General features: G+C 65.0%; 1 protein-coding gene across 4 annotated transcripts in view; it reads left to right on the top strand.

The window, feature by feature from the left end:
- The window catches only part of LOC119093940 (phosphatidylcholine:ceramide cholinephosphotransferase 1), a 113,939-nt gene that overhangs the window by 53,540 nt on the left and 46,999 nt on the right, over positions 1-13,400 (top strand). The window contains exon 1 of one of the 4 annotated variants that reach the window (XM_037216996.1): positions 8,808-8,875. The exons of 2 other annotated variants lie outside the window; for them this stretch is intronic. The gene's annotated coding sequence lies outside the window, so the exon portion shown is untranslated. Of the gene's footprint in view, positions 1-8,807; positions 8,876-10,478; positions 10,545-13,400 lie in introns of those variants that run through there. One more of the 4 variants, XM_037216986.1, reaches the window with a different exon arrangement.

Genomic DNA, 13,400 nt, shown 5'->3' with positions numbered 1-13,400 from the left:
AGCTGTGACCCGAGCCGTGATCCGAGCTGTGACTCGAGCTGTGACCCGAGCCGTGACCCGAGCCGTGGCTCAAGCTGTGACTCAAGCCATGATCCAAACCGTGACCCGAGCCGTGACTCAAGCCGTGACCCGAGCCGTGACCCGAGCTCCACGCCCGCGGGAGGCCGTCACTCTGGGAGCAGGACAGTGGCTGTTATCAGGCACTCCTTGGTGCAGTCCAACCGTAGGTGGTAGCGGCTGTTATCAGGCACTGCTTGGTGCAGTCCAGTAGTAGGTGGCAGCGGCTGTTATCAGGCACTGCTTGATGCAGTCCCACAGGAGGTGGCGAAGAGGCCGGGAGGGTAATAGTTGCATTCAGTATTATTGTAAGACCTGCTCAGACTTGGAATATGCATTCACTGATTTTGTTGTCTCTGTAGGGCGCTAACAATTGTGGCGACCTTGAGTAAACTTGACTTGACAAACTTAAGCGGAGTTGAGCTCAAGCATGCAGCTTGCGACACTTCCCAGGTCACGAAAAGCAGTGCGACGTCTGCCCCTGACTGGGATGGCCTCGGCGCTACTTTGTGGGTTTGTTTATGCTGCCCCGCCGCGAGGTGTTTTGCTCCTTTACGCTGGTTAGCAACACGCGTGCTCACGCGCGTGCGTGGACGGCAGAGGTCTGCCGTCGGCACCCCTGCTCAGCGGTGTCTTTTGCTCGGAGTGTGTATTTTGACATGGCTTATGGGCGTTGCATGAAAGAGCAAGGGTGAAGCGGCCTAAATTTGAGGTTGAAGCCCCATGCTTTTTAAAATTTCTGCCTGTCGTGAGGACCAAGTAAGCAAAGCTTTTCGCGTTGGGATTTGTTGTGTTTTATTGTCGGAGACGTCCGTCCGGCTCTCGCGCGAGAGTCTGGTCCAGACGCCTGCTGTCGGGATCCCGTCCCAGCGCGCGCGCGTGCAGCGAGCCTATCCTGATGTCTCTGGCCCTGTGGACAGAGGCCTGCTCCGGTGACCCTCGCTCCGAGGTCGAGCCCTTGGACAGCACCGCCGCACACACAGGTCTCCTCAGATGCAAGCCACGCTGGCGAATACGGCGCCGCGCGCGCGGGCGTCGGCACAGCGGCGACCCCGCACCAGAACGGTGGTCCTCGCGGCCGCTGTTGTCTGTAGCTGCTGCCATCATCTGGCCGGCCGAAGCTGGTCGAGGAGAACCCCACCGAAATCAGGCCCGAACCAACGGAAATCGTATGAGTCGGGCGCGGGCATAACCGACCGGGGCCCCCTGCGGCAGCTGCGGGGCCCGGGTTCCGGACACCGGGCCCTGGTCTGTGCTCTGTGGTCCCCGTCCTTCTGTCCCCCCCCCCCCCCTCCATTCCGCCTCGCCGAATCTGCCCGTCCGCTGCAGGCCGCCCGCCCGTGGCCCACGCCGGCGCCCGGGCGGACGCCAGTCACGCCCGGGCGCCGGCGCGGCCAGTAGAGGCCGCTGTATCGGCCGCCCGTGGCCAGACCGGCCCGGGTGCCAGCGCGGCCAGTAGAGGCCGCTGTATCGGCCGCGCCGCCGGCCGTGGCCAGACCGGCCCGGGCGCCGGCGCGGCCAGTAGAGGCCGCTGTATCGGCCGCCCGTGCCAGACCGGCCCGGGTGCCAGCGCGGCCAGTAGAGGCCGCTGTATCGGCCGCCCGTGGCCAGACCGGCCCGGGCGCCGGCGCGGCCAATAGAGGCCGCTGTATCGGCCGCGGCCGCCGCCCGTGGCCAGACCGGCCCGGGCGCCGGCGCGGCCAGTAGAGGCCGCTGTATCGGCCGCGCCGCCGCCCGTGGCCAGACCGGCCCGGGCGCCGGCGCGGCCAATAGAGGCCGCTGTATCGGCCGCGCCGCCGCCCGTGGCCAGACCGGCCCGGGCGCCGGCGCGGCCAGTAGAGGCCGCTGTATCGGCCGCGCCGCCGCCCCGGCGCAGGTGCGGCCTGATGACCTGCCTGTCGGAGGTCATCCGCGGGTCACGGGAGGACAGGGGCGCCGACAGGGGCCGCTCTCGCGGCGTGCCTCCCGGCCCCCTGGCGGCAGCAGTGGTCCGAGATTTTCAATGGCATTGCACTCCCGCTCATCGGCGTGCCCACGTGGCTTGCTGCCTCTAGTCGTTGTTTTGCATTACATTGCATTGCACGTGGCTTGCTGTCTCCGCTGTTCATCGATAGGGGCCGTTTTGAGTCACTGTGTCATCATTCCTCCCCCTGGAGTCAGGTCCTGATGAGAGGCCCCTACGTGAGACTCTCTCCAGCTCCCGGGTTTCTCGAATCGAAACAGCTATTTTTGTTTGCAGAATGTATTGACTTTAACGTAATCTGTGCTCGTCCCTAATTAGATACGGACGTCGTTAGAGGCGCCAAATGACCTCAATAGCTGTCGCGCACTAAAACGCCAATAATCGATCAATCAATCCCCCGAAATGCCGAGGTGCAGAGATGCAGAGCAGAGCAGAGCAGAGCAGAGCAGAGCAGAGCAGAGCAGAGCAGAGCAGAACAGAACAGAACAGAACAGAACAGCACAGCACAGCACAGCACAGCACAGCAGAGCGGAACACAGCAGAACACAGCTCAGCAGAACAGAGCACAGCAGAACAGAGCACAGCACAGCAGAGCGGAGCACAGCAGAGCACAGCAGAGCGGGGCACAGCAGAGCAAGCACAGCTAAGCGAGTACAGCAGGGCGAAGCACGGCAGAGCAGCGTGAAGCACAGCAGAGCAGAGTGGAGCACAGCGGAGTAGAGCACAGCACAGCAGAGAACAGCAGAGCCGAGCACAACAGAACTTAGCACAGCACAGCCACAACACAGCAGAGCACAGCAGAGCCGAGCACAGGAGAGCAGAGCCGAGCCGCCGTCGAGCAGCTCGCGGGCTTCGCTCGCCTCGTGTCGGCGGGGCCGCGCTGCCGGCGGCGGTCTCATCGCCGAGCGTCAGCGCCGACGCTTTGCTAAGTTCCGTGGAACAGATGAGACCGGGAGGGGAAATTTATCAAGTCGCCACTTGTTACGCCCTGATGGCGGCACGACACACCCACCGAACTTCTACCCCCGCGCTTCGATCCACGATAGCAAACAGCAAGTCCTCAAAGACAGCTTCGACTACAGCAAGTCCTCCTCAAACGTGCCACTGACGCTGGGATGGACCGCTGTCCGCCCCAGCCGCTGGGTGAGGAGTACCAGCCGGCGGCGGACGGCGCTGGGCCAGCGCTGGGGCCGGCGCCGGCTGCTGGACGCCGCCCAGAGCTCGGCCGGTATCCGGGCCGGTGCTGCGGCTAATCGGAACAGCTTGTGTTGGCTGCCGTCGGCGGCCGGTAAGGTGTGTGGGATGGGCCTTTCCAGGCATCCGCGCGCGCTCGTTTTTCATTCAGGCGCGGTTTTAGCTCACGCGTTGCTGGCATGACAAGAATGCAACAAAAAAGCTCCTCGTTGGACGGTTTGTTACCTCGGAGGCACATCGTTGTGTAATGCCTCAGTGAAAGACAACCCGATCCAGGTGCAACTTAGGCACCGTCCGTCCCGGAGCTTGTGCACATACTCCCGCCCGGCGAGGGCACGGCCCGGGTGTGCGGATCGCGGTCAGATCACGTGACGGGCGCGTCTTGACCTCCTGACCCCTGACTGAATGACCCCTGACCCCCGGCTCGGACGGCCGTGTTTTGACCGTCGCTGGCGCCGGCCGTGTTTTGCGGGCCTCCCGCCGATCCACCAACCCCGCCGCCGGCGGCAGCGGCACGTGACGTCACGCGTCAGCGCTGTGACGTCAGCATGGCGACGCGTCTCCCCACTGTCGGGTGTCTCCCGGCGCGGCTGCAGCTCTGCAGACGCCACGCACGGGGTGCATGAGAAGGCCGACACTGCTGACGCCGCGGGGGCTGCTGACGCGGCCTGGCCGAGGCGTGACGTCACGCACGTGGGAGACGCCGCGTGAGAAGGCCGACACCGCTGACGCCGCGGAGGCTGCTGACGCGGCCTGGCCGAGGCGTGACGTCACGCACGTGGGAGAGCTGGGCGCTATGCTCTGAGGGCCGGGTGCGCTGCCGAGGTCGGGTCCAAACGCTGTCGTGACGCGCGTGACGCGGCGAGCGGCCGGCGGCTCTGGTCGGACGGGCCCCGGCCGTGCGACAGGCGGGACTGGCCGCCAGCTGCGGGAGGTCCTCCGACCGTGGCCCTGCCCGCCGCTGCTGGCCGACCTTGGCCCAGCGCGCCCTCAGGACTGACGTCACGCGCTGCTGAGGTCGCGGCCTGCCTGGCTGCCGGGCTGGTTCAGGTTCATTACCCGGCTGTAGCGTCGGCAGGTGTTTCCGCAGCCCTCAAGGGCGGCGGCAGAGGCGGCGCCAGCAGGGGCTGGTGGAGCTGCGGACCGGGACAACTGTTAATTGAGGCGAACGCGAGCCTGGAGACTAGTGGATGGTCCATTCCACGTTTCGAAAAAACGGCGCCATCCCTATGCGACTGAATGTAAACTGCTACGAAAGGCTGCCGCCCCACCCCGTTTTGCAGGCTCCTCTGTCTGCAGGCATAGGTGCGTCCCCCCCCCCCCCCCCGAGCAGAGTTACGCGGGCGGTTCGAGAATTCCAACCACTAGCTCGCGGCTTCTGTTAGTCAGCTGGCCAAGCTGCGAGCAACAGCGGCCTGGGCGGCGGCTCCTGTGAGCAACAGCGGCGTGGGCGGCGGCTCCTGTGAGCAACAGCGGCCTAGGCCAGGGCTCCTCCGCTCCGGTCACCTGTTCAGGTCGCACCTGTTGCGGGGGATAGGGAGGGGGCTCCGCTGGTGTCTTCCTACGCTCGCCGGGCGGCGACATCACTCGGCGGCGGATCAAAGGCGTGCTCAGGCACGGGGAAGTCGGGCGGCGCGAGTTTACAAGACGCCGGTGAGGTCGATGGCGGCCGCCGGCTTCAGGCGTCTCTGAGGCTCGCGACGTGCCACCTTCTTCTCTGGTTTATCTTGTCGGCAGCAGCAGCAGTAGCAGCGAGATCACACGACCCCGCCGCCCGCTCCCCCCCCCACGTTCCGTCCGCTGGGTGCGCCCCTGGCGGCGACCTGGCGCTCTCCCGTCGGCCGGGCGCGTGCCGGTCCCTCACCGGGCTCTCTGCGGCGCCGGCGCGGTGCCTGTTTGGGTTGGAGGTGCGAGCCTCCCCCCTCGTGCCCACGTCTGCCAACGAGGCTCGTGTCAGCGGCGGGGGGGGGGGCATCCGGTCCCCTGTCGGCGCCGCCTGATCCGCCCGCTCACGCTCAGATGTGATGCGCGTGTGGGAGTACCGCCAACACGCCAGCGACGCCGGTGACACCGGCGATTGGCCGTGTCAGCGGCGGGACTCAGCCGGCCTGGCGGCAGTCGACGCCACTTGCGACGCGTCGTGCTTGGCCCCTCCGTACTGATGTCGGTTATCGAGAGGGCAAGGTCGGGCATGGCTGTGGTCAGAAGGAATGTTTAAACACAGCAGTGGAATACTCGGACGTGGTGTGGGCGTTTTTATTCAAGCGGTTTGAGCTGCTGTTCGGGGTCGCCTTCCAGTGGCGAGGCTTCGCAAACGGCGTGGAAGCTCGTTTAATATGTGAGGCAAGCTATATTTTGCGGTGATGGCATGGATCGTGTCTTCACCTGCGCCGCCGGCTTTAAGACCCCGACCGCCGTCAGCGGCGGGCAACGCTAATGACGTCAACAATTAGCCCGCTAATGACATTTATGGCCAACTGCCAGCCTCGATAGACAACAAGCGTGGATAAACAACCCACCAGTGATTTAAACTCGATGGACAACACGCGTGGATAAACAACCCACCAGTGATGAGATGATGACATCGAGCGGCGCCGTCCGGCAGTGCCATCCTGGCTACGGGGCCTCCCTCGAGATCAGCCGGCGCTAGAGACGGGGCCTCCCTCGAGATCAAGCGGCGCTAGGTATGGGGCCTCCCTCGAGATCAAGCGGCGCTAGGTATGGGGCCCTCCCTCGAGATCAGGCGGCGCTGGAGACGTCGTCTGGCGGGCTGGTGCGGTCCTGTGGCCGGGTGGTGACAGGACTGGTGCCAGTGCTGGTGACAGGGGCAGGAACCACGACATCCGGCGCCGCTCAGTCGCGCTCGTGCCGATCACCTGTGCCGCCTCGGTGTTGTGCGCGCCCACGCAGGCGACCTACTCACGACAGTCTCGACGGGCCTCGCGGCCAGATGCCATCCTCGCTCTGGGTACGCTACGGCTCGGGGTCGCGTGCGTACCCCCCTCCCCGCCGGGCAGCCCAGGCCGGTTTCTGCCCGCTGAATGAGCGCCGCTTATCGTGCAGTAAGCGGCTCATGTTGCCGCGTCGTTTTTACGCGGGTTTGTTTGTGTGCAGACGTCCAATTCCTGCGGCTCTCGCGGTCGCCGCTGATACGTCCGCCGGTGGCCCTCGGCTCCGAGATCATGACTGGCTGAGGAAGAAGGATCATGATTGGTTAGGGTGCTTACATCGCGAGCTGGTCTGCGGTGATTGGTGGGCTGCATCCCTGGCCTGAATGTCAAAGTTCATCGGACGTATGCGGGTGCTGCATAAACCCAGCGCGATGACGAGCAGCTTAAATTCTACCGCTTCCCGCGTCCGTGGAGCTTAATCTACGCGCGCCGAAGCCGCGGACTGCGGGTAGACAGAGGCGCGCGCAGTCCCACGGCTTGGGAGCGGAGTCAAGCCCTCCCCCCGCCACTGCCTGCCGCCGCCGCTGCTGCCGCGTCCTCTCCGTCTGCCGTCTCGTCTTTCAGCGCCTGTTTTTTCGTTACCGTTCTGAAAAGCCGCGTGGGCGGTGTGCCGAGCCAGGTGCGGGCCCGCGCCGCACAGGTGGTCGGCACTGGCGGCGCCGCTGCACCGGCCGTGGCTCATGCACAGTGTGTGCACAGCGGCGGCGGCGCGTGGGGCGGCGCGCAGGCTCGCTCGCCGTCGGGCGCGGCGCGGTGTGACAGTGCGGCGAGGCTGCTCCCCGGCGGCCGGCTGGTGCGGACTACGACCGGCGCCAGCGGCGGGAGTGACCTGTGAACTGGGGCCTGCGCCGGACGGGAGGACCGGACCGACTGGCCGCGACCGCCGGCCGGACCGCGCCTTCCTCGGCCAGCCCTGAGGAGCCGTGTTGGCGCCAGCTGTTGCGGCCGCGGGCCAACCGGCCGCTGTTGGAGCTGCGCTCGCGGCCCGGTGCGGGTCGGCGGTGGCGGCGGCGGCGGCGGCGGCGCGGGAGCGGGAGCTGTCGCCGCCCGCAGGCCGGGTCTCGGCTCTTGGCCGGCGGCCGGGTGCAAGCTGCGGCTGAGCTGCGACTCAGCGGCGACTGAGCTGAGCTCAGCTGTGCCCAAACCAAGCTTCATTCGTCTCTCCCGGAGCTCAGTTTCTGCTGTAGTCTCCAGGGACAGCTCTGCTGGCAGCCCTGAGCGGAAGTGACCAGTTCCTGGCCCTCGCGGCCAGCTGCGGTCGGCTCGGCGGCTGATTGGGACCTGTGACCCTCTGACCGCGTGGTTCGCCGGGTGGCTGGACCGGGTCGTGCGTGTGCTCCACTGGCCCGCCGGACAGCATCCCCGCGTGGCTTCAGGAAGACTCGGTGCTTCCCCTTGACCGTTTCTGAGAGAAGGGCATTACACGCCGCTCTGAAGGCGTCCCTGCTCAGCGTCGGGAGGCCCCGCTTTTCCTGCTAGAATCCGCTCCTGCGCAAGCGACCCCCTCTCTTATCACAGCATCGGCAATTTCCAAGGCGTTGCTTGCCTCCTCCAGAAGCGTCCCGTTTCCGCCAGGTACTCGCCGCGTCCTCGCCTCTGTCCCGCTTCCGCCGGGTACTCGCCGCGTCCTCGCCTCTGTCCCGCTTCCGCCGGGTACTCGCCGCGTCCTCGCCTCTGTCCCGTTTCCGCCAGGTACTCGCCGCGTCCTAGCCACTGTCTCGGTTCCGCGACGCCGGTGCCTGTTCTGTTTGGTTCGCGCTGTGCTCGTAAGGCAGCGAGCGCTCTTCACTAAGACCATCTTTCGAGCCAAACAATCCCCCTCCCCAGAGCCCGTCGTTCGCCTGCGCGGCGGGATGGGCGCCGACGGTGGCGTCAGTCGGCGGCCGGGAGGGGCCGGGCGATCCAGCTCGAGCTCCGAACCTGAGGCGGTACGAGTCGGCTCGGAGACGCCGCAAGACGAATACGAGTCGGCTCGGGAGACGCTGCCTGCCCGGAGACGCTTTCGGAGATGCGGCGCGACGCGGAACAGGAGGCGGACGCCGCCGCGTCGGCACGGATCGAGCTGGACGGAGAGGATGGAGGGGGCCGGGCGGCAGAGGAGGGTACCGCCGGCCGGGACCTGAGTGTTGTCTCCCGGCCGCCGGAGGAGCAGCGCCGGGCGGCCGGGGGCGGCCAGCTCGCCGGGGAGTGCTGGGAGGCCTCCCGCGGGCTGGCGGACCGGCGGCCCGACCAGGCGCTGCTCCCCGGCGGCCGAGACCGACGGCTGATCGCTGAGGACGTGCGGCGAGCCGCGCTGGCGGCGCTGCGCAGCGGGATGGAGCCGGGCGTGCGCAGCCCGCCGCCGGAGCCGTCGACCGGTCTGCCCTCTGGCGGTGCCCGGGGTGGCGCGGTGCCGCGGCGCCCGGCCGGCGCGCCAGGCGGCGCTGCTGCGCAGCGGAAGGGGCCCGAGCGCCCCGGAGGGCGGCGACAGCGGCACGCGGCGGGGGCGAAGCGAAGGTTCTCGAGGAGCGAGCCGGACTCCGAGGCCCCGGGGCTGTCCGAGCAGTGTGGGGTCGGGCCCGCTCGGCCCGGCGGCCGCCCTTGACGCCACGGGCGCTGAGCGCCAGTCGGCGGCTCCGAAGCGCAGGCTCCGCTTCCTGACCTGGCTCCGCGCCGGGAACGCCGGCGGCGACCGCGACGAAACCCTGCCCCTGACTGGTGGCGCCGCTCGGTGAGTAGTCGGTGAACTAGGCTCGGCCGGGGTTGCTGGCGGGGGGGGGGGGGTTTGGTACGTGGTTTTGGGGAGGGGGTGGAGGGCAATATTTGTTCAGGGTTGTTAGGACGCAGATCCGGACAGGTGTCGATGCGTCGAGGATTGCTCATGTTATCCGGCCGGGCGACCGGTGGCAGTCACGGCTGATCAATAGTAGCTTACGGTCGTTTGTTTATTTTGTTTTGTTTTTTTGTTTGTCCCAGCGGCTTCGTCGGCGAATTTGTGGAGGTGCTGTGCCATTAACTGCACGTGAGTCTGTTGATGGAGGTGCTGTGCGATTAACTGCGCGTGAGTCTGTTGGTGGAGGAAGCTGATCCGAACGCAGCTGAATCGCTGACGCTACATACAGTACATTGGCTGCGTGGCAATGAGCCAAAAAACGGATGTGATTTGCGGAGCATTGACGATCGGAAATCACTTGAACGCGAGTGGTTTCGTCTCCGTACTAAGCGAATACGGTCACTCGTCCTTATATCCGATTAGGGTTGGAAGTGTTTCATCACATGTAATCGTCGTTTTTATATGGTTGCGTGCTGCATGTCGTTGTTCCGCATGTTTCCTGGGTCACAGAGCATTCACTATGACGCCACATTCTCCTCAGTCACGGGCGAGTCACATGTGACGTCACATTCTCCTCAAGCTAGACGAGGGCGGGTTTGTGAACAAGGATGAAATGTCGCAAAAAACACGGCGGTAACGCACTGTGACTCGAGCCCTCGCTCCGCGACTCGGACCCCCCCCGCTCCATGACCCGGGCCCTCGCTCCGTAACTCGGACCCTTCGAAACCCTCGCCCGTGTCCTCGGGCCCTCGCTCTGTGACTCGAGGCCTCGCTCCGTACCTCGGGCCACTACCCGTGACTCGGGCCCTCACTCCGTGACTCGAGGCCTCGCTCCGTGCCTCGGGCCCCTCACTCCGTGACTCGAGGCCTCGCTCCGTGCCTCGGGCCCTCACTCCGTGACCCAGGCCATCGCCCCTGTGCACCAGTGTGATCCATATTTTTTAAAACGAATGTAGGGATTTTTGGATGTCTTCGTGGTCTATCGCTTGAGCATTTTCACTTGATCCCTGTTATTTTCGTGTGTTCTTATGAAGAGTCCCTGCGATACACGTGGTATGGACGCCGCACACTTAGCATCGTTGCATGTCAAAGGGTGGTTCAGTGTCGTGGTCAGCTCTGGCAGATTCATCTCCAGCCAGTCCGCAGTAAACTGTCCTCGTGGATGCTCGCGGTGTTCGCCCCAGCGTTGCCCAGAGTTGTGCAGGTATAGGGCGGAGGGAATCAGCGCGGAGACCCCATCCTCGTCGTCCGAGCACGTGCGACTCTCGGTGTGACGGAGGCACAGTACAGCAGCACTCTCCCCATTGGCTGGCCGGCGACAGAGCGGCGCCGTCTGATCTCCGAGTGACGTCAGCAGCTCCATGCTCGACCGCCCGCCCGTGGCGCCGTCTGTGTTTATAGGATTCTCGCCTCGTTTCTGGCATGTGACCGCACTTATCAGCCGTAAAAAAGCGCGGGCCTCGCGTCCAGCGCGCGTGCTCATTCGTCTCTGGCACCTCGGTTCGGGAGATCGCTCTATCCGTGCTGCACCTCCGCTCGGGAGATTGCTCTGCCCATCGGTGACGAGGTGAGGAGGCGGCAGCGCGTGGCGCAGCTGGCGGGCGAGGCTCGTTCGACCCGAGGGACGCGGCGCTGACGGCGGCGAGTAGTAAGCCCGCACGCGTGCTCTCTGTGCGCCGCCGGGTGTCGAAACAGTCCCCCAGTTCAACACTGGTGCGGAAAAAGCGGCCGTTGCGATGGCCTCCGTGTTTTGTTGAGCGGGTACTGCGTCGTGTTTGAGGCTCGCTCAATGACAATGGCGGTCATCGCGCGTGATGCATTTGCACAAGAGCGCGTGCGGGACGGCTGCAGGCCACGGGCTGGCAATTGGCCGGACGGCGGCGTAAATAAGCCACCGGCCCGGCTCGCTGGCCTGATCACCGGCTACCCAGCGCGGCCCAAGCACAGCCAGTTCTGTCCGGGGGTAGGCTGCGGTCGGGCAGCGGGGGGCATGCCGAGCCGAGCCGAGCCGAGCCGCGACCGTCGCGCTGCAGAATGCGAAGCTTTCCAGATTATTCCGTTGTTTATAACACCGGCCGGGCTTCGGCGCTGGCCGGGGTCGGGGCTGACCGCGCGGGGTCACGGGGGGCGCGCTCAGGCAGCCGACGGGCGCGCGTGAACCCGAGAAAAGCGCATACGCCTTGGCCGGTTGAAGGCGTTCCCTAGTCTGAACCGCGGAGAGTGAAAGCTGCACGTTTGCTGAGCGTCTCCTCGCTGCTCTGGTGACCGCTAACCCAGCCCCGACAGGAGGGTGAAGGCTGCACGTTTGCTGAGCGTCTCCTCTCCGCTCTGGTGACTGCCAACCCAGCCCCGACAGGAGGGTGAAGGCTGCAACGTTTGCTGAGCGTCTCCCCGCCGCTCTGGTGTCTGCCAACCCAGCTCAGACCAGCAGCCGTCGTGGGGCCAGCTTCTGTGCTGGGCTGCAGGTCTGCAGTCCCCGCCGGCCTGACATGACCTGACCTGACCTGACCTGCTGACCTGACCTGACTTTGGCGGCGGGTGGTGCCCGCAGGCAGACCCCGTCAAGGTCGTAGGCCGGTCTCCTGCAGAGGACCCCTTGCACGGCCCCACCAGTGTAGGGTCACAGGGCGTCCGTGGGTCTGGTTCCGTAGCGCGTGCTCCGCCCGGTCGCAGGGTGCGGGTGACTTGATGACGGCGGCCTCCTGTGTTTGCGGGCAGTTGGCGACTTTCCAGGAGGCGCGGCACCCAAAATCCACTGCAAAATCGGTCGCTTCTGTGCATCACCGCAGGCCGCGTTCCCAAACTGTAGCGAAAAATGGGGCACGACCTCGTCCTGTCGCGCCGCTGTCGCCCGCGTGCATTAATGGGGGGGGGGGGGGGGGGGGCGATGCGCTGGTCTTTTGCATCAGCTTCAGCAGTGAGAATAAACAGGCAAGTATTGCTCTGTAAGGAGGGCTAGCTCGGCTGCGATCTCGACGTTGTTTATGGGAGCCATTATGTAACGGCGTTTATCTTATCTGGTGGCACTTGCGTCGTACGAGATTTGCCACCAAACAGAAGAAATTCTTTGCGGCGTGTGTGGGCGGCGCATGCGGGGAATTCTGGTTTGTGATCCGCGGCCTTCGACAGTCGCAGCCCATGCTTATGACTCCTAATCAGTGATCGATACGGGCTCGTCTTGATACCGTCCCGGACATGTTGCGATAAACAACGCGTTTAAAAGTTTCTTCCGGCTTCAGGCAACCAGTTGGCTCGTTTTAAGTTACGACGCCTTTCTTATGGGCTTTCTGTTGACCTCTGTTTCCTATTTCCTCAATGGCGAAGATGCGCGTTTGTCGTGCCGCATGCCACGTGCACCCCTGCGACCATCACTACGACCGCTGGACTGTGCGGCTGCCTGTGCGACCATCCACACGACCGCTGGACTTGCGGCCTGTGCGAACCATCACACGACCGCTGGACTGTGCGGCCAGTGCGACCATCACACGACCGCTGGACTGTCTGGCCTGTGCGACCATCACACACCGCTGGATTGTGCCGCCTGTGCGACCATCACACGACCGCTGGATTGTGCGGCCTGCCTGTGCAGACCATCACAACGACCGCTGGATTGTGCGGCCTGCCTGTGCGACCATCACACGACCGCTGGATTGTGCGGCCTATGCGACCATCACACGACCGCTGGATTGTGCGGCCTGCCTGTGCGACCATCACACACCGCTGGATTGTGCGGCCTGCCTGTGCGAACCATCACACGGCCGCTGGACTGGCGCCTGGCCGTCTGACCGTCTGGCCGTCTGGCCGTCTGGCCGTCTGCGGGGCCGTCTGCCGTCTGGCCGTCTGACCGTCTGGCCGTCTGCCGTCTGGCCGTCTGGTCCCCTGGCCATCTGACCGTCTGGCCGTCTGACCGCCCGACCGCCGGACCGCCTGACCGTCTGACCGTCTAGCCGTCCGGTCCTCTGGCCGACTCCAGTCGGGGCTCGATGGTGCGGCTAATTGAAGTGATTTGTCAGCGGTCGGAGCAGGTCCGGCGGCCTGGCCGGGTCAGGCGCGCGGACCTGAGATGACCCTGGTATGACCTGGTCTGTCTCGACGTGACCTGAGCTGACCTGAGTCGCCCTGACACGACCTGGGCTGGATCGGACTGGCTCAGGGAGAAGCTGATCACACCAGATCGGACTCCACGTGGCATTGTAGCACATCACCGGAACAGTTATTACCTAATCCAGGATCACAAAACAGTTGTGCTTGACCCGGCTGATGTAGAGTCCTGGCCATCATTTTCTCCCATGCTTTTCGGAATCGGTGTCTATTTGCTGCACTCTGCAGCATACTGTGGCGCGAATTCTTGCTGCAGTTATGCAGCCAGATGCCTTTCGTGTACGGCCTTCGTTACCAGTGCTGAGCCGTGTGTTAACACCAT

Source organism: Pollicipes pollicipes, unplaced genomic scaffold, assembly GCF_011947565.3.
Source record: "Pollicipes pollicipes isolate AB1234 unplaced genomic scaffold, Ppol_2.1 Scaffold_1600;HRSCAF=1878_pilon_pilon_pilon, whole genome shotgun sequence".
NCBI lineage: Eukaryota > Metazoa > Arthropoda > Thecostraca > Pollicipedomorpha > Pollicipedidae > Pollicipes > Pollicipes pollicipes.
This window is presented reverse-complemented; position numbering and strand designations above follow the sequence as displayed.